General features: G+C 35.7%; 2 long non-coding RNA genes across 2 annotated transcripts in view; both read left to right on the top strand.

Moving 5' to 3' along the window:
* LOC131943926 (uncharacterized) overlaps positions 1 to 6,238 on the top strand; it is a 10,984-nt gene extending 4,746 nt beyond the window's left edge. The window contains exons 2-3 of the long non-coding RNA XR_009386981.1: positions 1,863 to 1,975; positions 6,126 to 6,238. This is a non-coding gene — a long non-coding RNA (uncharacterized LOC131943926). The remainder of the gene's footprint in view (positions 1 to 1,862; positions 1,976 to 6,125) is intronic.
* Positions 6,239 to 19,113: 12,875 nt separating this feature from the next.
* Positions 19,114 to 23,223, top strand: LOC131943060 (uncharacterized). The gene is made up of 3 exons (XR_009386838.1): positions 19,114 to 19,136; positions 22,239 to 22,349; positions 23,102 to 23,223. It is a non-coding gene; the product is annotated as an uncharacterized LOC131943060 (long non-coding RNA).
* Positions 23,224 to 25,501: the final 2,278 nt, after the last annotated feature.

The following is a 25,501-nucleotide window of genomic DNA, read 5'->3' as shown; positions in this document are numbered from 1 at the left end:
ATTATTGTTTCCACGTATCCTACGAACCGAGACAAGCTGGCGCCATACTTTTCACTAACAGTTATACGTACAGTGTCATAGGTTTTTTGATCGAGTAAACATATAATGTTCATCGACCCGCGTCGACCTCGTGTGTTGGGCGCCACACTTAACGGAGGCTCTAGAGCTTTTTTCATTACCTTGTTTTGAAGTTTTCTTGTTTTCTACAAGACAGGTTTAAAAGTTGGGTTTGTATGTTTTTATTTGTATATGGAAAGCTTTAAAAGTTTGGATGGGAAAGTTGTCACTTGTGAAGTAAATGAATACAGATAAATGTTTGTCTGTAGGTTGGTTACTTTGTCCTTTGCCTGTCCAAGGAATAGTGTTGGTAGAGGTACGGTCTGTTTATCTAGCGGTTGTTAATGTGTTTAGGGATGGGGGCGAGGGCGGCGGACAAAGGCTAGGGCGCATGTGGTATTCATTGAGGAGTGGTGCCTACAAGTTATGTATCCCAGTCTGTGTAAGTCGTGTCTAGGGGTTGTTAATTGAATGTAGATAAATGTAGACTTGTTACTTTGTCATACTTCCTTTGTCTCTTTAATGGAATAGGTATAGTGTGGGTAGTGGTACGAACTGTTTATCTATCGGTTGGTATTGAGCTTAGGGATGGGAGAAGGGGAAGGGGTTGCGGACAAAGGGAAGGGGAAGGGCGAATAGAGATAAAAATAACTCACCCAGCCCCTTAATCAATCAAAATTATTGATTTGTACTTTAGAGTGATTTGATAGAATGATATGTATGCTAACGTCATATCATATTTAGGTTTTACGTCATTATTTTGGTGAAATTAAAATGTAGACATTTTAAACGGTGTGTCCTTTGACACGTCGTACTATAACGTTGTTGTGGGTGAGTATTTTACTATATCTCATTGTCCCGCCTCACCCTCCGCATCCCGAGTATTTTCCTATATATCCTTTGCGCATCCTTTGCGCATCCTCATCCGCATCCTGCTCACCCTTCACCCACGCGACCCAAAAGGGACCTAATATACTACTGCTCCTACCCTAAAATATCAAGTACACCCCCCTACCCGAAAATATCAAGTACACCCCCCTCCGGGAGAAAAAAGTCTGAAAGAAACAATAAATAAATCATTCAGACGTCAGGGGTCGGCGTGGACGAGACAATAAAGCTTATGATTGGTAAATCGAAAAGATTGAGTTCGAACCCTCAGGCAGATGAGGCTAGTTAGCATGGGACAGCAACTCTTCTAGGAGAGACAGCTCCAAAATCAAACAACTGTTGCCTTGTAGTTTGTTCTTGGTTAGACAAAGCTATGTAAGCAAATCAACAAAGAAAAGCAGGTTGAAATCGGAGTAAATTGCCTCAATGCCGTATAACCAGTTGACACGTATCCTTAATTGTGATGGAGGCGTGGTCGAGTCGGCAAAAGCTAATGGTTAAAGAATTCGAAAACAAAATCCTCGAGTTCAAACCCTCTTGCAGATAAGGCTCGATCCCTTCCAACACTAAAAATTAAGAACGAAGAAGAATAACAATGGCGCCGTCATTATTATTAAAGCTCATTTAAATTGTTATTATTCAAACTTCCTACAATGGCATCGGAAAACCTAAAACATACTTACCTGGCTCGACCAGTGTCTCTTTCAGAGTGGGGCACAAGTTAAAGGAAATAATTTCTGTATAAATTATGTATTATTTATATTTCCTTCAGGATTAGGGAAGGAGGACTGAAATAGCTAAGCAGAAAAGAAAATATTTACACGCAAGGAACAAAGTTTGGCCATTAAGTGTTTTAAGGAAGCGATTCAATATAAAATTTTATTCTTACTAATTTTAACTTTGTTCTGTGTTTATAGGCAATGTTTATAGAAACTAGAAACAACAGAGAGTCAACTAAGATGAACATCTTACTTTACAAGCTAATGAAACTGATCGTCATTATGATATTGATTTTGTTAGCATGCGCCAGGTAAATATAAACAAAGAGTGCGGGCGGTAGTAAAACCACTAATGGAAATACTCTAGCACATTAACATAATGTTATCCAATAGCTAGACTTAGCTTACTGATCAAATACAATTCAATCGTTACGTTATATATATATATATATATATATATATATATATATATATATATATATATATATATATATATATATATATATATATATATATATATATATACTAGCTTACCCGTACCCCGCGTTTCCGAGGGATAGAAGAAAGTTTGACTAAATGTATTAGAAGGATTTCACCAACGCGTTACCAATCATATGTTCTTACACGCGTGACCGTCTTTTCTAAAAGTGAGTTATTTAAATGTAAACAATGCCTGCACTTGGATCATAAATATTGGGACACGGGTTTACCTACACTACCGCATGAAAACATTGAGTGTACATTAATCACTCACCGAAATAATATGGTAGAACACACTTCGGTGACCGCCCATGTCTCAGAAACGTAGAGGGGCGCCCATAAGAAACTTTAGTTTTCTTTTTCGCAGAAATATTCTCGGGAGTATTCTCATCTACTCCCTAAAGTTTCACGGCACTCGGATGAACCGCATCCGAGTTTTATTTTTTATATACCGTGTATAGAGAAAAAAACGCTCGACCTCCCACCCCCGGGGGGGGGGCGCGGCCCTTGCAATATTAAAAAAATATGTTTATACATATATATATATATATTATTATATATATATATATATATAAGTGGCGTAGCGAGGTCGGGTGTCACCCGGTGCGGCACTTAATGGTGTCACCCCCCCCCCCCCAGAGACATAGAGACCCTTCCCAGGGACAAACTTTCAAATTTTCGATTTGCACCCCCCCCCCCCTCAAACTTTCGATTTGCACCCCCCCTCGAGTTTTCGATTTGCACCCCCCCCCCCTCAAACTTTCGATTTGAACCCCCCCCCCCCCCCCCCCAAACTTTCGATTTGCACCCTACCCTCGAGTTTTTCTCTATATATTTTGCTATTTTTTGCCTTGGTGTCACCCCCCTAAATGGTGTCACCCGGTGCGGTCCGCACCCCCCGCCACCCCCCTCGCTACGCCCTTGATATATATATATATATATATATATATATATATATATATATATATATATATATATATATATATATATATATATATATATATATAAAGCAATGTATGTGTGTCTGTGTGTGTGTGTGTGTGTGTGTGTGTGTGTGTCCTTTATGCATTACTACACCTCGCATCACATCGCCGTGAAACTTTGGTTGAGAATATTCCTGGGGAGGTTTCTGCGAAAAAAAAATATTTCAAATTCGCAGGGGTGGCGCCCCGGTAGGGCGCGATTTGTTTTTCTTTATAAACCGTATATAAAAATAAAAGTCGATTTTGGTTTGGCATCGTTCATCCGATAGCCATGAGACTTTGGGGAGTTCATCATACCACTTTAGGGAAGGGTTCTGTAAAAAAATCATTTTTAATTTTGCAAGGGCGGCGCCACGGGAGGGTCCGATTTTTCTCTATATACGGTGTATAAAAATAATAAAAGTGAATTGCAGTGACACCGTTCATCCGATAGGCATGAAACCTTAGGAAGTTGTTGAGAATATTCCTGGGGAGGTTTATGCGAAAATTTGCGGCACCACGGGAGGGTCCGATTTTTCTCTATTTACGGTATATAAAAATAATAAAAGTGAATTGCAGTGACACCGTTTATCCGATAGGCATGAAACTTTGGGGAGTTCATTATAAAACTCTAGGGAAGGGTTCTGTAAAAAATCATTTTTAATTTCGCAAGGGCGGCGCCACAGGAGGGTGCGATTTTTCTCTATATACGGTATATAAAAATAAAAGTCGATTTTGGTGTGACACCGTTATTCGATAGCCATGAGACTTTGGGGGAGTTGATTAGAACAATTCAGGGAAGGATTCTTTAAAAAAAAATCCTTTTTTTAATTTCGCAAGGGCGGCGCCACGGGAGGCTGCGATTTTTCTCTATATACGGTTTATAAAATTTCGGTTTCACACCGTTCATCCGTGTACCATGAAACTTTGGGGAGATGATTAGATCACTCAATGATAGGGTTCTGGAGAAAAATATTGTTTAATATTGCAAGGGCGGCGCCCCCCGGGGGGGGGGGGGGGGGGGGTAGCGATTTTTTTTTCTCTATACACGGTTTATAAAAAATAAAACTCGGATGCGGTTCATCCGAGTACCATGAAACTTTAGGGAGTAAATGAGAATACTCCCGAGAATATTTCTGCGAAAAAGAAAGCTAAAGTTTCTTATGGGCAGCGCCATATAAGGTACAACTTTCGTCAATACACGGTTTGGCGCCCAGAGTTTTAGAGCGACGATGTTGGCACTTGGCATCCGTTAATCGATCGTCCTGCATAGCGAGTAAGGGGTACTACTAAATTCAGCAGTAAAACTACAACAGGCTTCTAAAAATAACTTTGTAACACGAGGAAATCCTTCGGTACAGTTTCGTTACCTTTCGAAAGATGAAAAAATAACTTTTTGAATATGAGGAGCCTACTGTAGAGTTTCGTCACTTTGCGAATGATGCAATAAGCATCTATTATTAGACAATCCAGTCAGAAATAGAGATCGAGCATCTAATAATAGACCATTAGTAACGCTAGCATATTGATCAGTCACACTGATGTTTAAAACACGTCAAATACTTTTTTTACGTGTTAAAGAAAAAAATCCTGTTCATTTTTGTCACTTTAGCGAATGACGAAATCAGCATCATTATTAACAGGATGCTATTTGGCACGATGGCGCCTGTTAGTTTTAAGGAGCCAGGGGTCGTACGCCGCCCTTATGCGGTAGTGTAATCGGGGGGTGGGGGCCCTGAGAGCGCCCCTCTACGTCTTTGACACATGGGCGGTCACCGAAGTGTGTTCTACCATATTATTTCGGTGAGTGATCAATGTACATTCAATGTTTTCATGCGGTAGTGTAGGTAAACCCGTGTCCCGATATTTATGATCCAAGTGCAGGCATTGTTTATATTTAAATAACTCACTTTTAGAAAAGACGGTCTCGCGTCTTAGAATATATGATTGGTAACGCGTTGCTGAAATCCTTCTAATACATTTCGTCAAACTTACTTCTATCCCCGCGGCAACGCGCGGGGGACGGGTACGCTAGTATATATATATATATATAAAGCAATGTGTGTGTGTGTCTGTGTGTGTGTGTGTGTGTGTGTGTGTGTGTGTCTTTTAAGCATTACCACACCTCTTATCACATCGCCTTCGAACTTTGGGAAGTTGTTAAGAACATTCCTGGGGAGGTTTCTGGAATAAAAAAAAATTCAAATTCGCATGTGTGGCGCCCGACAGGGCGCGATTTTTTTTTTTTTCTATATACGGTATATTAAAAAAATAAAAGTCGATTGCAAATTCACACTGTTCATCCAATCGCCGTCAATCTTTAGGGAGCTGATTAGAGTATTTCAAGGAATGGTTCTGTAAAAAAAATCATTTTTAATTTCGCAAGGGCGACGCCACGGGAGGGTGCGATTATCCTCTATATATGGTTTATAAAATAAATAAAAGTGAATTGCAGTAACACCGTTCATCCGATAGGCATGAAACTTTGGGAAGATGTTGAGAATAATCCTGGGGAGGTTCCTGCGAAAAATAAATTTCACATTCGCGATTTGTTTTTTTCTCGATATACGGTATATAAAAACAAATGTCGATTTTGGTTTGACACCGTTCATCCAATAGGCATGAAACTTTGATGAGTTGATTATAATTCTCAAGGGTAGGGTTCTGTAAAAAAAAAGTTAATTTAGCAAGGGCGGCGCCAAGGAAGGGTGCGATTTTTTCTATATACGGTAAATAAAAATAAACGTCGATTGCGTTTTCACAGCATTAATCCGATCGCTATCAATCTTTGGTGTGTTCACTATAACACTCTGGGGAAGGTTTTTTGTAAAAAAAAATCATTTTTAATTTCGCAAGGGCGGCGCCACTGGAGGGTGCGATTTTTCTCTATATACGATATATAAAAATAATAAAAGTGAATTGTGGTGACACAGTTCACACGATCGTCATGAAACTTTGGGAAGATGTTGAGAATATTCATTGAGATGTTTCTGCGCTAAAAATATTTTCAAATTTGCAGGAATAGTGCTTTGAACCCGGGTCGTTGAGCTACAAAAATGAGAGTAGGTAACTATTGAAACAGACACCGCTGAAGAAAAACAAAACTGGATTATAAATGTTAAAATAAAAAATGTGTAGCATGATATTTTTTTGTGTTTTCATTTTTACCATGGCATAACTGTATCTGGTTCGTTGAGTCTGTGCTTATTAGGCTAGTTCATTGATTATTTTGACGCATTTCAGTTTTAGCAAATAACTACTTGGATTTTCATCTAGAAAGTCTCTCTAATATGGGTTTAAGTCAGCGGAATGTCAGTGAGTCCACCCAGCTCTGATTGGCACCTAACTACCTAACTTAGGTTAAGAAGAGTAAAGGCGGCTGGAATAAACAAATAGTTCTATAGTAGACTGTGAAGGAAACTGTGATTTATGACTGTTTAAAAAACTGCATTCTTGTACATTAAAGTGGGGGGTGGGGGGTCGGCAAGATCGGAAGTTCAATTTTTTACTTCAAATATCCCTTTTTTTTTAGACTCCCTGACGGACGAGGCTCGTTATCTGAAGACAACTACACATCTCCACTATCAAACAATTACTGCATTACACTTCGCTAACCGGACGAAGTTCGTTAGCTAAAGATCGCAACATAACTCCATAATCAAACAATTACTGCATTACACACTGTCGCTTGGTGGACGAATTCTTCGGAAGTTTAAATCGAGAAAAAAAAATTGCTAAAATAGGAGTCAACGGGGTATAGTTCACATACTATTTTGTGAGACTTGACCAAGTATGACGACAGTGTAATTACTGTTAGTAATTCTATAAGATTTATCGATTTGTATATTGTGTTACGCCTATAGGAAAGATCTTGACCAGTTTAAGGATATGTATTAATTTAAAGGTATGCCCAATGAGTCAACAGCTAAGCTAAGCTAAGCTAAGCTAAGCTAAGCTAAGCTAAGCTAAGCTAAGCTAAGCTAAGCTAAGCTAAGCTAAGCTAAGCTAAGCTAAGCTAAGCTAAGCTAAGCTAAGCTAAGCTAAGTTAAGGTCTCCCTTGACATTGTATTAAGCCTTTATTGAGGTAAATATATTGAATAGATTGAATATATAACAAAGAGCAGAAATCCTATATCCCCTGTGTACCATTGAATTGTACGACATATAGGCATATTATAGCATTCGCTTGAGTTTATGGCAATAGAGATGTGTCGTGATTAACTATTTTATCATCAGCTCCCCAATTTAATCATCATCTTGTGTACGCAAAAGTCTGAAAACGTTTATGTGAGTGTATTTTGTAATTGTGTAACATTGTATGATCATATATATATATATATATATATATATATATATATATATATATATATAAGTTTTTTCTTTTTGAATTGTTTACATGAAATTACATCTCCTTGCATGTTCATATGTTTAGTTTATCATGTTCTATTATTTGGGAGCCGGAAGTTTTCCCAAAAGACAATTTTCCGAAGACCGTTTCCCGAATTGACCTTTGCCCAACTGGGACTATTGCTCGAAAGGCACTTGTCCGAAAGCCGTTTACATGAGTCCAGTGATTAAAACAACTATATACGTCAAATTCAGTGACAATCTGACAGTAGAAGAAATTAGAAAATGTATTTTTACATGCTAGTAAGAAAATGCAGCCATTAAATGTTTTAAGTGTAAATATGAAGTAAAGATTCTAAATAATTTAAATTTTGTTTTGTGATTACAGTAAACATGTAATGGAACCAGAAACAACACACATCCAAATAAGATGAATATATTACTTTACCAGCTGATAAAACTGGTCACCGTTGTAATTGTTATGCTAACTAGTCCACCCAGGTAAATATGAAGAAAGAGTACCGACGGTAGTAAAAACACTAATAAAAGGGCTTTATCAAAGTGAAACAATGTTAATAGTCAGCTACTGTTCAAATACAAAATCCAAACATTACGTTATATATATATATATATATATATATATATATATATATATATATATATATATATATATATATGCATGTATGTATATATGTATACCAAAGTATACCAGGAGTATTAATAAAGAAAATATTTTTGTCATTGCCAATTTTATGTAAAGCAACCACCTGGTATGTAATGCCAAGTTGTAGAAAACGTACAACGTGCAACTTTCTTTCTCTCTCACTGACTAAAGCATTTGGATAAAGCAATAAAAAAACATAAGGATGGCATTTGACTATCCTTTGCCCGATGTAAAAAAGCAAAACTACTTTGTTATCCAGGCCAAACTCTTATTACTAACACATTTCATCTTAACAAATTAATACATGAGTCGGCTACATACCTCAAAGAATGTATTGTATGTAGGCTTCAAAAAGAATATATAATTACAATGGAAAGATAAACGATATATAAGCTACACAACTTATCGTATTTTCATTACCTCCCTTTCTTTTCCTGATGTTTATTAAAATATCTTTCTTTATAGCTGGTAGCTTCCCTTGTGATATTTCGATTCAACTTGAATATATATAAACCACGTAACAACTAGTTTACACTATTAATTATGATTAACAGGACATTTTGTTCATGAATTTTGTTTTACAAGCATTCAAATTATTTTAAAATTAATTATTTTATTTAAAATGTTGTTTAGAGATAATACGCACATCGCTGGTCGGTAAAATGTGTTAATTAGTATTTAGATATTATAAAACATAACAAAACTGAACATCCAAAAAACGTGATGTGCTATATGTAATTTGTTTCCATCCTTATTGTGCTTTTAGCAACATCATTCGGACAAGTGTACTCATTGTGTACTACATCGAAATACCTGTTTGATAATTATTATCTAATATTAAAAATCACTGTTTATTAATTTTACTAAATGAATTAAATTGTACAATATTAAACTCTAAATTTAATAAATTTGAGATATTGAAAAGTTTCAATAGTTATATAGATATTTTTTATGTATTTGTCTAAATATAAAAAAAAAATCCGTCAATTACAGAGCAAATCAGTTACGAGTACTGATTTAAACGAACATAAAAATAATGATAACATTTCAGGGCTAACTTTAGTAACATGATATATGTAACTATGGATATTTATAAACATCAAATTAAACATCGGAAGGATAGGCCACTTAATAATTGAAAACATCCCGAAGTTTTTATATATATATTTTGTTTTTCACCTGTTAAAGGAAATCGAATTTTCTTACTGCTTACTTCCCCTGTGTCATTTAGTGTTAATTATAAACAACTCAAAACTTTTAGGTATGAAACTAATGCATTAATGTTTTAAAAATAAGATTTCATAGCGATGATACCAAATATTTACAGGAAAAAAAATCCAAGAAATCAATATTAATATTTGTATTTACGTTATAAAAAAACATTATCTTTTCATATCAACAAATATAAAATACATCATAATGCGAATTTTAATCAATTTAATGTATGCTACTAAAACCAACAAGCACAACCAACACAAACTAGTATATCTGGTATTAGGTCCATTTTCACTGAGAACGCTAATTGTTTATTATCACTAAACGGGAGAGATGTTAAAACATATGTCGAAAACTTTGTAAAAAATAAAAAAGACCTTCTATAAAATTCACACTCATCATCTAAAAGAATAAAAAAGTTGTACTCACATAATACTAGAGCACACTTATGTAGAGATTAAATGTTATTTATTAATAGGCGGTTTCTGTAAAAATAAATAATCGTCAATTTTCTATGCGAACGCTGATAGTTTAGTATCACTAAACGGGTGAGATAACACTTTAGTGTTACTCATTGTGTATTTGAGTTTTTTTTATTCTTGAGTATGTTCCCTTTTCAGCATGACACTTCCCTCAACTGCATCAAGGTACGACTAAAACAAACAGCATTAACTTAATGGTTGTCGTAGGGTCTGGATTTTAAAGAAACGGTTATATTTTTTAATTTAAGAAATATTTTTGGTTAAATACTTGTATTTAAGCACTAAAATATTATATATAAATAAATATATATATATATATATATATATATATATATATATATATATATATATATATATATATACATATATATATATATATATATATATATATATATATATGTGTATGTATGTATGTATCTAATATATAAAGCTCAGTTCTATATGTAATGCATATGTTTGTCGCTGGTCTTGGATGAATTTAAGTGTTAGAAAATTATCGTGCGCATATGTCTAAATTTATGAGCTAAAAAATTACTATTAAAAGTGTTGGGAAATAATTTTCATTTTTCAAATTATAGTAACTATTGTCGGCATGTTCATTAAACACAAATTTTAAAAAAATATCATCTTTTACAACAATTCTAATTATGTCTTTATTTAGCCCTATAGCACTTACTTCCCTTTGATAAATTAGGAAAGCACAATTACTTCCCTTTATAAAACCATTGCATTAGTCGAAAATAATTTACTTTTTAATTACTTTGTTTTGGTGTTGGGAAAAAAAAATAATTACATAACTAGCGGGGATTGATCAAGTGCAAATGTTGTAGGTATTTTACGGATAAGCTTGGAGTATTAAAATTGTTCATTAAATTGAAACAGGCGCGTTCGTTTAAGTGAGTGCAAAAGTCTATGAATAAGTTGGGGTACTATAGTCGTTCATTAAGCTAAAACAGGTGATTCCGCCCCGGGCGTTTATGTTCGCGTTAGTGTTTTCTTTGTGTTTAGGTGGGTTTGCGTTAGTGGTTGCGTTTTGATTTGGTTCGTTTTTGTTCTTTCTTTCTTCGTTTTTGTTTGTGTTTTTTTCTTTGGGTTTGTATTTGTGTTTTTGGTTGGTTTTGCGTTTGGATTTGGTTTGTTTTCGTTTGCTTTTTCGTTTTTTTTGTTGGTATTGGTGTTTGTGGTTGGGTTTGTTGTTAGGTTTTTGTTTTCGTTTGCTTTTTTGTTTGTTTTTTCTTTGTGTTTGTATTGGTGTTTGTGGTTGTGGTTGGGTTTGTTGTTAGGTTTTTGTTTTCGTTTGTATTTGTAATTGTGTTAGCGTTATGTTTGCGTTTTGTTGTTTTGGTTGGTTGTGGTTTGGGTGGGCAATGCCGGGTTTATGATGATTACTAAACACACAGGTAATGGTCTTTAACAGAAAGGTTTTTCACAGAAGCCAGAGCAGGGCCTGGCCGGGACGGCTAGTATATATATATAATTATTTATTTATTTATACATACACATATGCATGTTTATTAGAGACGTCCCGTCCGTAGTCACGAAAGACTATCCTAGTCTCCTGTGAGTCTCAAGCAATTTTTTTTTGTTTTTTGACTATACCATACAATAAGTCATTTCAAGCATATATAAAATTGTCAAAAATAACTGCGTCTTGCCTCTCTCCACTTTGTGAACTAGTCATAGCAGCTACTCTCATCTTTTCTACTGAGGTATTTTGTGAATGGTAGTGTATTTTTAGCGAAATTACCTCAGCATTGAAGGAATATAAAAAAAATATATTAATAAATAAGTGTGGACTCGGAGTAGAAATTAATTTCACTTCAATATGTCATGCTGTAACCATGCGCTGTAGACGTGATAAAAATGTATTTAGGCCTATATGCGACACCATAGCTGAATTGAGATCATTCGTCTTCTCAGTTGAAGTTCAATGCTATGTCGCCATTGTTTTTTCCCCTTTTCATCTGTTTCTTCCGAACAAACAGTGTCTACATGAGTGATTATGATGAAGAGTTCAGTGACGTGTCAGGCAATGATTTGTATATAAAGCTTAGATCAGTTTTATGTGGGGCGATGGTCATTTAAGTTCCAGGCGTGGTCCAAGGATGGTTAGCGTTGTGTAAGTCTAAGTTACAGGAATGCGAAAATTGATTTTCTAAAACGTAACATTTCAAATTAATTAACGACTGTAAGCCAGGGATGTACGTACATAAATAACAAGGATTACGATTTTGCAGTTTAGTTACAAGTTAACTTATCAGATACAAATGTTATAAATAATACCGCACTATAGGGGTATCGGGGTAACCTTTTATTGTGCTGGTCTTATGTTGTAAAACAGGCATTCGGTATGTTCAAATATCTTTGATGAAAACGTTGTTAATTTCGTGTTTATATTTAACTATTATGCTGCTTTAACCCTGTAGAGGACGAATGAAAATACTAGTTGTTGTACAATTTAAAAAAAAGGCAATGTAAATGTAAAAACTTTTATTGGTTGCATTTGATCTAAATCAGTTATTACGTCCACCATTTTACACTAACAACACTGGTCTGTTATATTCCAGTTAGTTACTTTATCAGATCGATGTACATTTTTACTTAAATAAAATATAGAGGTTAGGGTTATGGTTATGGTTATGGTTATGGTTAGGGTTAGGGTTAGGGTTAGGGTTAGGGTTATGTTTTAGGGCTAGGGTTAGGGTTAGGGTTAGGGTTAGGGTTAAGATTTAGGGCTAGGTTTAGGTTTAGGGCTAGGGTTAGGGTTTTGGTTTTGTGTGGAGTTTTAGGCTAAGGTGGATGCTTAGGTTTTGGTCTTTTTCTTAAGGTTTGGATTAAAGTAGTATATAGGTATAAAATTCTAGTTAGAGTTAGGATTTTAACTTGAGAGGGGGGGGGTAATTACCCGGGGGGGGGGGGGGTAATTGACAGGGGGGTAATTGCTCCGGGGGGTAAATACGGGGGGGGGAAATGTCCGGGGGGGAATAATCAGGGGGGTAATGTCCTGTAGCCATAATGCATGTGCTCACAAAACTGTAAAGGGAAAACATGTTATTATATCCATAGTCTATCGCACTGTTTAAAACAAACGGCGCCACAGCACTGACGGGAAAGCCCTAGGTGCCGAATAGCACATTGTGGGGCGCCAATTTACCAACCATATTGCAATTTATTAATTATGTAATTTTTTTAACATCAAAACAAACAAAAAGTATTTTTTCCCGAAGTAATGTTTTTTAAGGAAAAGTAATATTTCTTTCATCTATCAAGGGAAGTAATTGGCACTAAAGGAACAAAATGAAATTTTTTTTACACGTTTTAAAGTTTTATGAAGGATGGCACAAGTTCTTTGAATTTGTTTATTCCAAAAAACGAACGTTTGTAAAATGAAACCTTTTGTTACAAAAGCAGTCATATTAATGTTTTAATCATTCATTTAAATAAAAAACGCTTTAAGAATATTACACTATGGCGATCAAGTCGAGTTTTTACTATATTTATTCATGCCGATGGTTGGGGGTTAAACATGAGGTCAGCATGAGAAATCAAATAAGTGGACACAACCCTACTGTAGATTTTGCTTTGGCTCTAGTATGTAATTGCCAGCGAACAGCGGACGGAGGAATGTAGAGAATAACCACGCCTCGGTAAAACCTCATTGGCTATGGTACCGTCACTTCGCAAAGCAAATATCTAATAAGAGCCGACACGCGGCATATCATACGCCGCTATTGAGTTGTTGTTTTTTTTCTACTTTTCAGTAATTCAAAATTTGTGAATTCGACAGTAGGCCTACCAACGCTGCCACTGAAAATATTTCTTTAAAACACTATATGTAGCTCTTTAAGGACGATACCCCCCTCCTCCACCCCCCCCCCCCCTCCGTTAGTAAACTCCACTTAGTTACACCACCCCCCTCCCCACTACTTTTAAAATCGTTTTAAACTAAACTATCTGTCCCTAATAGTCATCACTAAACCCGTCTCTGCTTGTAAACATTTAGCGTGAACCACAGCTTACTAGACCATGTAGGAGTGGGGGTGGTAGAGAGCTCGCTTACAGCTTGTTTTCTAGCGTCTCCCAGAAGAGAATTATATAAATAGATATAAAGTTCAATTCTGTATGTCTGTAATAGCAGACCCAGGATAACTGACAACAAAGTCTAATAACAAAAGAACTACTGCTGTTCTCAGGCCACGAGGTTGAAAATGCACCACACTCAAAGAGTCGCATTCATGCTGTCAAACAAAGCACAAAGTGCTCTCATTTGATGAGAGGTACACTGCCCGCAGGTCATAAAATCCAGCTTTAAACTAAAATAAGACGAATAAACATGGGCATAATATAGGCCTACGCCCCAACAAATGACTGCATAGATGAATTATACAACAGTCTAATGACCATTATCTAGAATCGCCCAAGAAGAAACATCCTTATACTCATGGGCGACTTTAATGCTAAGATTTGAGGCGACAACAGAGGATATGAAGAATATATGGGACAGCGGGGTTTAGGTGAGATGAACGAAAACGGAGGAAGATTCGCTGACTTGTGTGCCACAAGTAATTTAGTAATTAAAGATAGTCTCTTACACTCCTGGAAGAGTATACTGAAACAAACAAAAGTGTCAAGAAAAGCATAAGGAAAGACAAACAGAGTTATTTAGGAAGGACAGAATAAGAGATGGGCAATACATTTTGAAGAACTACTGAATAGACCAACACCAGAGTGCACGCAAGATATACCACCAGCTGAAAGTAATCTCCCTATAAACTGTGACCCACCTTCAAAAGAAGAGATACGTAAAGCTGAAAAATTGGAAGGCTCCAGGAATAGATGGTATACCGGCTGAAGCACTGGCAGCAGATATATAAACTAGTACCACACTACTACACACACTAATTAAAACAATGTGGGAGAATGAACAAATAGCAGAGAAGCAGAAGGAGGGACTACTCATAAACCTTACAAACAAAGGCGATCTTAATGCATGCTCTAACTATAGAGGGATAACACTTTTGTCCATCCCAGGCAAAGTCTTCAACAGAATGTTATTAAACAGAATGAAGGAAGCGATAGACCACAGCTTCGAGATCAACTGGTCATGCGTAAACCCTGTGCATCATCATTGAACAGAACCACGAGTGGAACTCATCTCTCTATATTAATTCCATAGATTACGAGAAGGTCTTTGATAGCCTGAATAGATAGTCAATAAGGAACTCGTTGGGGTGCCACAGAAAATAGTCAACATTATTATGTCATCATATGAAAGTTAAATATAGAGTAGTGCATGGCCAACAGACTTCGGAGGCCTTCACAATAAGGAAGGAGTAAGGCAGGGTTGCTTCTTTCACAATTCCTGTTCCTGCTGGATTATGAAGATGTCAACTTTGCTGACCACCTGGTTCTTCTTTCTCACACACAACAGCAAATGCAAGAAAAAAACAACAGTGCTGCTTATTTTTTTACATACCTGGGACTGAACATCCACAGAGGGAAAAGTAAAGTTCTCAAAGTCAATGCATTAAACAGCACCCATATAACATTGGCAGAAGAAGCCCTAGAAGAAGTTAATAGACTCCCCTAACTTGGAAGTATTGTTAATAGGCAGTGCGGAACAGAAGAAGACATAAAAATTAGGACGGACAAGGCAAGAGCAGTCTTCAACTAACTAAACAGTGCTTGGGATTCTGGAGATTTAACCCTTGGAATAAAAAAAAAATCCGGATCTTCAACCCACTAGTAAAACCTGTTTAACTCTACGCAGCTGAGATGTCGAGAATAACTGCTGTAAATAAAAAGAAAATACAATCATTTATAAACTCATGTCTCAGAAAGATCCTGCTAATTCGCTACCCTAAAACCATCAAAAATTATGTTCTATGGCAACGGACAAATCAAATGCCAGCTAAAGTAGAAATCTTCAAAAGAAAATGGAAATGGATTGACCACACACTCGGGAAGTATGTATCCATCATAACACCTGGAATCCACAGGGCAAGAGGGTGAGGCAGACCAAGAAAGACCTGGAGACGTGACGTGGAAGAAAATGCTAAGTAGATTGGATACACCTGGTGACAGTTGGATAGACAAATATTTGAATGCAAGTTCTTCTATGTAAAAAAAACATTTAGTTTTATTTCGAACCAGATGATCCATCGGGCAGATGATGTTGAGCTAATCTGTTACAGTGATCTCATCCAAAATGAAGGCATTTTTATAATCAGCTTTATGCCCATCCGTCTTTCCATTCGCTTATGTGAGTCACGTACCCACTAGAACTAGGTGGGCTCAGGGACATCTTACTGTGACCTACTTACTTCTTATTTTGTATGTAATTTAGTTTTTCATTTATGTAATTGACCTTGGGAGAGTTGTGGTACAATCACCAGTATTTTTTTTTTGTCACGTCATGTGATAAAATCTTCCACTAAATTTTAATTGGTTATTTCGAACTTTGATAAAGTCTCAACCAATAGTCTTATGACTTTGGAATGACCTCCCCTGGTTCTGCTCTGATTTAAAAACACTGACCGTGCAGGTTCTGGGCAGCCTTTTACCATAGATCTCAAGAGAGAGTGCCATGTGTGTGGCGCCACTTTGTGTTACATAGCGGCAGTTTTTCCGCTATTATTGGTGATTCTAGTGTCATTCAGTGTTTTAAGTAATTTTCCTTAAGCTGTGTTCATTATCTAGTGCCATATCTGTGATATTTGTAAACTAGTGATTTTCCATCAACTGTAAGTTGGAGTTTTGGTTTATTTTGTACTCTTAGATTCTATATTTTGTACAGACCTAGTGTCACTTTTTATTCCTGTACTCATATTAAAAGGTTGGTGACAGATTAAAGTTGTTGTGAGTCGCATCAGTTCAGCGTGTTATTCCCCTAGATTTTGTTCACGAGCCCACGTTGAGTTTTATTTTGTGTTCTGACACTCTTTAGTATTTGACATCTGTCATTAGCCATCTCAAAACGAACCCGGGGCGTTCGCTAGCTCTGCGACTGACAGAATAGCGTTCGTAATATTACGAATCCGAACTTGATACTTTCTGGTTAACAGCCGTATGCTCAATCGTCCAATCACGTCTCCCCTCATCTGAAATACAAATTTAATCTTTGACACAACGAGCTAGCAGTGTATAATTCACGAAATGATACTTGGAGCTACACTAAAATTGTCTGCTTTGATATCTTAGATCAGAACTACAGACTTTTGGTGTAACAGTCGTATGATTAATTATCTGATCACGCATCCACTCTCATGAAATACAATTTCAAACTTTGATATAACGAGCTAGCATTGTATTCTTCACTGGATTAATATGACCGACAATAACATTGCTTTGATACCCAGAGTACAATACCATTGTGTTCATTAGTTTCTTTACGACAGAACATGACTTGACTTACTACTTTGATGAAATTGAGCAGCAGAGAACTGCAGCTATACCTCTCCACAGGAGTCAGTTTTGGGTAGACTTCTTTGTGGGGGCCCACGTAAACCCACAGTCCTTTAGAGCCTGACTTGACTGTTTTGATGAAATTGAGAAGCAAAGAAATCTACACAAGAGTCAGTTTCGGGTAGCTCTTTTTTGTTGGAGCCCAGGTAAACCCAGAACTTTTGCTTCTCCTTGCACAGACTTTAGAGCATAAGCAACGGATAACATGGCAGCTCTTCGAGAAGTACACAAACAAAAAAGCATGGGCCACGAATGTTTAAAAGAAATATATTGTTAAACCACACAACAGGAGCATAATTTATTTTTTAAAAAGTGCAAATTGGAAATTTAGTTTTCTCAAATCGGGCATTTATAGATATCAACAAAAAAAGGATCACATATTTTGTAGTCTACTTAAACATATGTCTACAAATCATTAATTTTTTTTAGTGTTTATGTATGATTCGTTTGTATTGGCGCGTTTTTCTTTTTTGCAGTTTTCCGTTGCGCAGTTTTACGATTGCGCACTTTCCTGGGAACGTCGTTAAAGGCATTGTAGTACAAAATGGTTTTGACAGGTGGAAGACAGTTTTTTTTTCTAATTTGGCGCTCAGGATATATGTTATTTTCTAGAAATAATTCATCGTGACATAGCCAGTATTAATTATGTGTGGATACATGTCATTTTAATTTGCTGTGTTGTTACATACATGTTATATGTTACTGTCTCTAAAAGTAGGTCCTCATCACGTAGCCAGTATGTATTCATTATCTGTGGATCAGTGTAATTTTAGATAGCTGGGTTATTACATGTAAGTTTGATATTACTGTATGGACAATCTCTAAAAATAATTCATCATATTAATTCTATGTGGATCAGTTTACTTTTAATTAGATGTGTTATTATATGCATGTTTTATATTACTGCATTGACAGCCTTAACCTAGATGTGAGCTTAACTGATGTTTTCCCTTCCCTTTAGCCTACCCTTACCCTTACTCTAACCCTCATTACTAAACTATATTACAACGAGAGATCTTCTACATTAAAACACTTAAGCCAAGGGTTCCCAAACTGTGGGTCGCGACCCCATGGGCCTTCAGGGGGTCGCCAACTGGTAGAAATAAAACGTAAATATTAGATGATTATTTAAAATTCAGCTTTACTAACATCACTAGAAATGGAATAGAGAAGTTGTCTCAGTCATGAGTCTATTAAACCGTCAAAACTAAAACATCATTTTGGTACGAGTCATTCGGAACACATAAAACAGATATGGAGCTCTCGTCGGCATGAAGTTAGTTAAAAACGTCAGAGACTTGATCGAACAGGAAGATTTCGTCAAGGAAACACATTATTAGTGCAAGCATCATACGCAGTCGCATTAGAAATTGCCATGCAGAAACAACCTCACAAAATAGGAGAAAATATCATTCAACCCGGCATGTTGAGGATGGTGAAATTCATTAAGTTTGGGAATCTGTGCCTTAAGACATTCCAATACGCACCTCTAATTAATACACAAAGCATTACAACCTGATAATAATGATGGGAATCGTGTCCAATTGTTGCACTGGGTGGCTGTAACATTCGTCTTGACTGCTAGAACCACGCCCTACATACGTCACCAGACCCCTACCTCACCGCGGCTAACCATCAACATATACTCACATTCGCTTTTAGACGCGAATTGTATTGGGCGTTGTCTAGACTGCCACGACACCTTGCAAGCACGTGTTTGTTTTTCAACCAATAAAAATCGTCCAAACTGCTCAACCAATACAAATCGTACACACTGCACGGCCAAAACAAATCGAACATGTTATAAAATACATAACAAACGCAATTGCAAGTTTAGCAAAGTACCGGCATATGTTACGTAAGTGTGATGTATAATTATATATATATATATATATATATATATATATATATATATATATATATATATATATATATATATATATATTTATTTATTTATTTATTTATTTATTTATTTATTTATTTATTTAAGTATTATATGTATTTACATAAACTGGTATACAGTTGTAAATAAAAAAACATTAGTAAAATATTCAAAGGACTTGTTCTAACGAAGTGATATCTTTAGTTCAGGGGTCGGCAACCTTTTGGGACGGAAGAGCCAAAAGTTACATTTTACCACATTTCACAGTTTTTAAAGAGCCACAAACAATTTTATTTCAATATTATATTTGATTATATATATATATATATATATATATATATATATATATATATATATATATATATATATATATATATATATATATTACATCTATATATATAATTCTCTTCTTGGAGACGATAGAAAACACCAAGCTGGTCTGGTGAGCTGTGGCTCATGCTAAATGTTAACAATCGTCGAGATGGGTTTAGTGACGGCTATTAGGGGCAGATAATTTAGTTTGAAACGATTTTAAACTTAGGGGAGGTAACTAAGAGGAGGCTGCTTTCACGGGGGGGGGGGGAAATGAGGGGGAGGTATCGTCCTTAACGAGCTACTGATAGTGTTTTAAAGCAAATATATTCAGTGGCAGCATTGGCACTGTGGAATTCACAAAATATGAATTACTGAAAAGTAGAAAATAAAACAACTAAATAGCGGCATGTGATACGCCGCGGGTCGGCTCGTTTAAAATAAATAGCTTAAAATATGAAATAATATTTATTCATAATAAGACATACACATGTTTCGCACAAAACATATTAAAGTAGTTTAGCAAGCTCTGCTCGAAATTAGAAACTTTACATGGTTATTATATCTATATCTTTAATTACCGAGTATTGCAGACTAATATTTTTATAAGTATTAAAAATAAATTAAAATAAGTATTAATATTTGTGCATGGAGCTGAAGAGCCGCATCTTGACATCAAAAGAGCCGCATGCGGCTCGCGAGCCGCAGGTTGCCGACCCCTGCTTTAGTTAGCTTTTGATTAAATAGTTAATGATAAAAAAAATTATGTATTGGGCTTAAAATCTTAAGCGTTAATGTGAACTTCGGACGTAGAGCATTTAAGATTACATTTAGTCAAGCAGCCGGTAAGATTTCTTTTGGCTGCGATACAAGTGCGTGCCAACATTTGAGATGACGTGGCATTCAAGTCAAGGCTGATATAAAAAGCTTAAGAAAAATGAGGGAGGAGAGTTTCTGTTCCCTATTAGTCACGCTACAGTGCATGGAATATCTTGTTCAGATGCCTCGTGACTAATCTATATATATAATTCTCTTCTGGGAGACGCTAGAAAACAAGCTGTAAACGCGCTCCCTACCATCCCCACTCCTACATGGTCTTAGTGAGCTGTGGTTCAAGCTATGTTTACCTTCGTGGAGTTGGGTTTAGTGACGGCTATTAGGGGCAGATAATTTAGTTTGAAACGATTTTAAACGTTGGGGGGGGGGGGGGGGGGGGGAAGGGGGGGGTTATGGTCCTTAACGAGCTACTTATAGTGTTTTAAAGAAATATTTTCAGTGTCAGCGTTGGTACTGTCGAATTCACAAATTATGAATTACTGAAAAGTAGAAAAACAACAACTAAATAGCGGCGTATGTTATGCCGCGGGCCGGCTCGTATAAAGTAATATGCAAGGTCAGTGGCGTATAAGTCGGTATTTGAGGATATGGTCAGTTCCGCGTAAGGCATTATGTAAGTACGGGGATAAATGCCCAATAACAAAGTTTCAAAGGAGAGTTATAGTAGTGTTTAGCGTTGTGTAAGGAGAGGTTAAGAGGCGTGTAACGTATTATCAGAAGAAGGCCAGAGCCTTTCAAGGAGAGAATCAATGCCGTGTAAAGAGTTATGTTTTTAGAATGTGCCGTTTTAGACCTTACTAAAGGAGATGGTAACTACCATTTAGTATGTAACATAAGGATCCGGTCGTTGTCGCTTTATAAAGAAGTTATTTAAAGATACGTCGGATCTGTGTAATGCATTCCATACGAATATATTTAGTACCGTGTAAGTTTATGTAAGGAGAGGTTCTGTGCAGTGTAAGTCTTTGTGTAATGAGAATGACAAATATAAATTTCATGTTTTTACTTGACCTTCTAATTTTTCCTGATCATTGTTCAGATCATAGTATTCAAGTCTTCTTGTACTATTTTTCCTTAAAAATACGACATGTATAGGTATACAATATTCAGCCGTCATTATTAGTAACGCTAATTAAATAACCATATTTTAATACCAGCTTCATACAATGGCATCCAAAACCTAAAACATACTTAACCAGGCCTGACCAGTGTTTATTACAAATGGGGGCGATAGTTAAAGGAAATAATTTGTGTATAAATTATGTGTTACTTCTATTTATTTCAAGATTAGGGAGGGAGGATTGAATTAGCTAAGGTAAGCTAAGGTAAGCTAAGGTAAGCTAAGCTAAGGTAAGCTAATTTAAGCTAAGGTAAGCTAAGGTAAGGTAAGGTAAGGTAAGCTAAGCTAAGCTAAGCTAAGCTAAGCTAAGCTAAGCTAAGCTAAGCTAAGCTAAGCTAAGCTAAGGTAAGCTAAGGTAAGGTAAGGTAAGGTAAGCTAAGCTAAGCTAAGCTAAGCTAAGCTAAGCTAAGCTAAGCTAAGCTAAGCTAAGCTAAGCTAAGCTAAGCTAAGCTAAGCTAAGCTAAGCTAAGCTAAGCTAAGCTAAGCTAAGCTAAGCTAAGCTAAGCTAAGCTAAGCTAAGCTAAGCTAAGCTAAGCTAAGCTAAGCTAAGCTAAGCTAAGCTAAGCTAAGCTAAGCTAAGCTAAGCTAAGCTAAGCTAAGCTAAGCTAAGCTAAGCTAAGCTAAGCTAAGCTAAGCTAAGCTAAGCTAAGCTAAGCTAAGCTAAGCTAAGCTAAGCTAAGCTAAGCTAAGCTAAGCTAAAGCTAAGCGAAACGAAGCTAAGCTAAGCTAAGCTAAGCTAAGTGTTTAAAGAAGCGGGCCATTGTGCAATTAAGATTCTAAATAATTGTAACTTTGTTATGTGATTATAGGAAACGTTTATTGAAACTTGAAACACCAGAACCTACTAAAATGAACATACCGCTTTACCATGTGATGAAAGTGATCGCCATAATAATGATTTTGCTAGTTTGCTCATCCAGGTAAATAGAAACACTAATTTGGATCAGGCTCGTACCCGTTCAGGCACCATTTGGCTCCCAGGGCTATCCCGTGAGCGCTACGGCGCCTACATTCGTTTGAAACAGTGCGATAGACTTGGGCGCCCAGGGATATCTATTAAGTACTATGTCGGCTAAGTTAGTTTTAAGAATAAGCCTACAATATTGACCTAGCGGCACACAAAATTTGATTAATAAAACAAGCAAAGGGCCGTACGTCCTGCTATAATATATATATATATATATATATATATATATATATATATATATATATATATATATATATATATATATATATATATATATATATATATATATATATATATATATATATATATATATATATATATATGTATATATGTATATATATATATATATATATATATATATATATATATATATATATATATATATATGTATATATATACATATATATATATATATATATATATATATATATATATATATATATATATATATATATACATATATATATATATATATATATATATATATATATATATATATATATATATATATATATATATATATATATATATATATATATAAATGTTTATTTATATATTTTACATACATGGGTTTTACAAAGTTTTAATATAACTAGTGTTTCTCTATTTAGGTGTAAGTTTAAAAATAAATATAAAAATTAAACTTTTATGAATGTTATTAATTTTTCATACAGAAACACTAACTTTGAATTGCATTTTCAATAGGTCCCATTTTGGAAATGTTCGTAGCCCTGGCATAAACTACATTAACCAACAACTGAGACCAGACGTGGCTGGAGAAAAATACTGGATAAAAAGTTATTGAATACAAATTGTGTAGCTATAAATGTGTTTGTGTGTTCATTTTTTACATATGCATAACTGCATCTGGTTCGTATGAGTCTGCTCTTGTTACGCTTGTTCATTGTATATGTTGACGCATTTCTGTATTAGGAAAATACTAGTCTTGGGACGAATTGGCCAAGAGGTAGAGAGTAAGACCTCCACTGGAAAGGTTGAAGTTCGAATTCGGGTTTAAGTCAATGTAGCGTTAGTGAGTCCACCAATCTCTGCCTGGCACCTATCTCACTGTAGAAAGAGTAAGGAAGCTAGACATCAAGCTGACCATATTATCCCTTTTATGCCAACGAAAGACACAAATGAGTTTTACTTCCTGTGCCGAATAGATCGTTAGTTTAATGGAGGAATCTTTACATTTTTTAATATTACTAGTCCACTTGCAATAGGGCTGGTAAGTAGGTCACCAACAAGTTCTATATGGCTCATGCGGGTTTTATTGAGCCGTAGAACTGGTTGGTGACATACTTACCAGCCCTATTCACAACAGTACAATAATTTTACTTTTATTTTATCAAGTAGTATTGTCAGTACATAATTTTATACTTTGGTCTACAATAAAGCGAGGAAAACTAACGTTTTTACAACTCTCTTTACGACTTCTAAATGATGATTAATAAAAATTATTGTATTTTCATAGCATTATTATTAAGTGGCACTGCATTTAAAAAAAAAAATTATGTGAGTAATAAAGTGTTTCTCAGTTGATGATGTTGTGATGTCGTGCGTGGCACACATTGGTAATGTGGTAACTATGTGTAGGCAATATATGCATAGTTACAGAGTGGTAGATTGTGAAGGAAACTGTGGTTTATGACTATTTAAAAAAAACGCGTTCTTAAGCAGTAAGGGGGGGGGGGGGGTGGGTGGGGGTGAGAGCGGAATTTCATTATTGCTTACTTTAAATATCCCATGTTCGAGCCACAATCAAACAATTACTGCATTACACTATGCCGCTAATCGGATGAGGTTTGTTAGCTGAAGACAGCAACATATCTCCACAATCGAACAAATCCTGCAATACCTTTATGTACAGAGAAAAAAACAGGCGGAAATAGTCAACATTGGACACGTAATTCTATAGAGTATTGAAAGATAATTACCCGAATAGTAACGTTACGAATATACAACACCAAAACAAAAACACTAAACTTAATACTCTGTCAAACACGCTAGTCTTATAAAAATGGATTTTTTTAAATAGTGACATTTAGCATGCAACATCGTCTGCATTGAATTTAACAAACAATTACATTTATGCATAATGTATATATAAGGTATGTAAACTGTTTATGAAACAATTGACACTTATGTATGATCACATATAAATTACCCAATAAAACATAATATGTAAACGAAACATGCCATTTTTTTTAGTGTTTTAGTCTAATTAGTTTGTATTTGCGCAGTTTTCCGATTGCGCATTTGTCTGAGAGCCTCTTTGTAAATAAATGGGTATTACAGTACAAAATGGTTCTGAACAGTTCAAGATATTTTTTCTCATTAGGTGCTCAGTTTATTTATTATTTTCTAAAATTTTTCCATAATATAGCCAAAACTAATTTACTGTGGATCAGTAACGTTTTAATTAACTCTAATGTTACAAATATGTTTTACATTACTGTATGGGTAGTCTCTGAAAGTAATTCTTCGTAACGTAGCCAGTATTCATTACAAGTGGATTAGTTAGATTTTATTTAGCTGTGTTATTAAATATAACTTTGATATTACTGTATGGTTAGCATTGACTCAGAGATTAGCTTCATTTTAACACTCCCTCCCCTTCCGTCTACCCTTATCCTAACTCTAACCCTCATTACTAAATTATATTACAAGAGATCTTGTACATTGAAACTCTAAAGCAATTCCAATACACAAAGCACTACACCATGATAATAATAATGAGAAACGTATTTGCAACACCTTGCATATGGAAAATGTTTCAAAGTAAAATGGTGTTGTTATTTCGAACCCTTACCCTAACCCTAACTTTAACCCTAACTTTAACATTAACCCTAACCCAAACCCAAACCCTAACTGACCTTAGGCTATGACCGGGGGTTATTGTCCTACTAGGCGGAGGGTAATTGACAGGGGGTAGTTATATCGGGGGGGGGGGGGGGGTAATTGACGGGGTGGTATTGCCATGTTCCCAGTGGCTATGTGGTCAGAACATGACACTTCTATATCGTAAACGTACCTGTTCTGGTCTTAATTTCTCGTCCAACACACCATTCAGCCCCTCAAGTATAATTCTAGCAAGGGTAA

This window comes from Physella acuta, unplaced genomic scaffold (assembly GCF_028476545.2).
Source record: "Physella acuta isolate Inbredline_101_S28 unplaced genomic scaffold, ASM2847654v3 ptg000007l, whole genome shotgun sequence".
Classification (NCBI taxonomy): domain Eukaryota; kingdom Metazoa; phylum Mollusca; class Gastropoda; family Physidae; genus Physella; species Physella acuta.
This window is presented reverse-complemented; position numbering and strand designations above follow the sequence as displayed.